Raw genomic sequence first — 2982 nt, 5'->3', positions numbered from 1 at the left:
GTCTCTGCTCACTGCAACCTCTGCCTCCTGTGTTCAAGCAAGTCTCGTGCCTCAGCCTCCCGAGTAGCTGGGATTACAGGTACATGCCACCATGCCCCGCTAATTTTTGTATTTTTAGTGGATATAGGGTTTCACCATGTTGGCCAAGCTGGTCTTGAACTCCTGACCTCAAATGACTCACTTGCCTCAGCCTCCCAAAGTGCTGGGATTACAGGCATGAGCCACTGCATCTGGCCTGATTTTTGTCCAAGAGTTTCTAAATGAACCAGAAAATGGAATCTGTTTACTTTTATTATAATTACTGAACTAATTAGAATTAGGTTTACTATCTTATTTTGGACTTCCTACTTAATGTTATTTTTCTTTTTCTTTACTTCTTTTTTCTCTCTTCCTACTTCCTAGCATTTTGAAGAAATTCTATTCTCATTTTCCCCCACATGAAATTTCTAAAATGCACTAAGATGAAAGTTTTAAGAGCTCTCTTTTGAAAGGTGGCATTTCTATTCAACATTACACTAGAAGTGCTGACTATGCCAGTTAGGCAAGAAAAAGAAATAAAAGACATTCAGATTGGAAAGGAAAATGTAAAACTATCTCCGTTTGTAGATGGCATGATCTTGTACACAGAAAATCCAAATGAATCCGTGAAAGAAACTATTTAGAGCTAATAACAAGTTCTTCAAGGTTGCAGGACACAAGAATCAATATACAAAAGCAATTGTACTCCTATACATTAGCAATGAGCAAACCAAAACTGAAACTAAGAAAATAATTGCATTTACAATAGCATCAAAAAATAAAATACTTAAGAATAAATTTAATGAAAAAAGTGCAAGGCTTGTACACTGAAAACTACAAAACATTGAAAGGAATTAAAGAAAATCTAAATAAATGGAAATCCATTCTATATTCATGAATTGTAAAACTTCATATTGTTAAGATGGCAATACCCTGCAAATTGACCTACATATTCAATGCAATCTCTATTAAAATCCTAGCTGCTTTCTTCCTGAAATTGACAAGATAACCTAAAATTCATATAAAAATGCAAGGGCCCCAGAATACCCAAAATCATCTTGAAAAAGTATATCAACCTAAAAAAAGACACCAGAGAAAAATGTCTCCAAATATGTTAAATTTGGAGGGGAATAGAAAAGAGGATTATAATCTGTAATGCACTATGACAAGTCACAGGTGCACACAGTGAGGGAAAAGGAGTAAGGGGAAGTTTTTATTAGAAAAAAGGGAGACATTCACATAAACTTCTTGGACACAGAGTTCATTGGTTCTGGTAGCTCAAAGCCAGAGTTGGCATCAGTTCATTGGTGGAGGGCTTACTGAGCAAGTGTTCTTTCAAAAGCATCTTATCAGAATTGTTACAGTCCTAAAGAATGTCTAATGATAAACCACATGTCATAGAAATATGTGCACACAGCCGGGCATGGTGGCTCACGCCTGTATTCCCAGAACTTTGGGAGGCCGAGATGGGTGGATCACAAGGTCCAGAGATCGAGACCATCCTGGCTAACACAGTGAAACCCTGTCTCTACTAAAAATACAAAAAATTAGCCAGGCGTGGTGGCAGGCGCCTGTAGTTCCAGCTACTCAGGAGGCTGAGGCAGGAGAATCTCTTGAACCTGGGAGGTGGAAGTTGCAGTGAGCCGAGATGGTGCCACCACATTCCAGCCCTCCAGCCTGGGCGACAGAGCGAGACTCCGTCTCAAAAAAAAAAAGAAACAGAAAAAAAAGAAATATGTGCACACATGCAAAACATACAAGCTGCACAAAGCAGATGTGTGAAGGACATGAAGAGATTTCTTCCAGGGTTTCTAGAAAGTCCTTGGAATAGTTCTTATTTCAGATATGTAAACATGAGCCCCTCTCCTTCATGCCTTCCTGGCACTGTATTGTCTGGATCTGACTAAAGTGATTTCATCCTTGTATCTGCAACTTTCACAAGTAAAACAAAGTTGGAGAATTTACACTTCCTGATTTCAAAATTTACTACCAAGCTAGAGTAATTAAGACAATGTGGCACCCACGTATGGACAAATATGTAGATCAATGGAATTGGATTGATGGTCCAGAAATAAACCCATACATCTATGGTCAATAGGTTTCAGACACAACAGTTCAAAGGATAAAGAAGAGTCTTTTCAGCAGATGTGCTGGAACCATCAGATGGTCCCATGCAAAAGAATGAACTTGAACCCTTACCTCACACCGTAAACAAAAATTACCTTAAAATGGATGAAAGGCCTAAATGTAAGAGCTAAAACTATAAAACTGTTACTCCCCCAACACACACAAAAAAGCATAAATCTTTATAGCCGTGGATTAGGGAGTGGTTTCTTAGATATGACACCTAATACACAAGCAGCTGGAGAAAAGATTTGGTAAACTGGACTTTGAAATTAAAAATGTTTGTGCTTCAAAGGACACTATCCAGAAAGCGAAAAGACGACCCATGGAATGGGAAAAAATATTTGCAATCCATATATCTGAAGATACTTAGAATATGTAAAGAACTCTCTCAGCTTAATAAAAAGACAAATACCCCCACTAAAGAATCAGCAAAGGATTTAAATAGACATTTCTCCAAATATTATATAATAATGGCCAATCAGATATGAAAAGATGCTCGACCTCAGTAATCATTAGAGAAATGCAAATGAAAACCATAAAAAGAGACCACCTCTAGATGGTCCCACTAGGATGGCTAAAATTAAAGTTATTAACTGGTGTCAGTGAGGATGTGGAGAACCTGGAACCCTCACTCATTGCTAATGGGAGTGTGAAATGGCACAGTCACTGTGGAAAGCAGTTTGGCAGTTTCTTGAAAAGTGGAACATGAAGTTACTGCATAGCCCAGCAGCACTTCCACTCCCAGGTATCCATCCAAGGGAACTGAAAACATGGCCACACAAAAACTTCCACATGAATGTTTCTATCAGCACTTTTTTTTTTTTTTTTTTTTTTTTT

Source organism: Colobus angolensis, unplaced genomic scaffold (assembly GCF_000951035.1).
Source record: "Colobus angolensis palliatus isolate OR3802 unplaced genomic scaffold, Cang.pa_1.0 Scaffold53, whole genome shotgun sequence".
NCBI lineage: Eukaryota > Metazoa > Chordata > Mammalia > Primates > Cercopithecidae > Colobus > Colobus angolensis.
The sequence above is the reverse complement of the archived record's forward strand: the minus strand, read 5'-3'. Positions refer to the sequence as shown.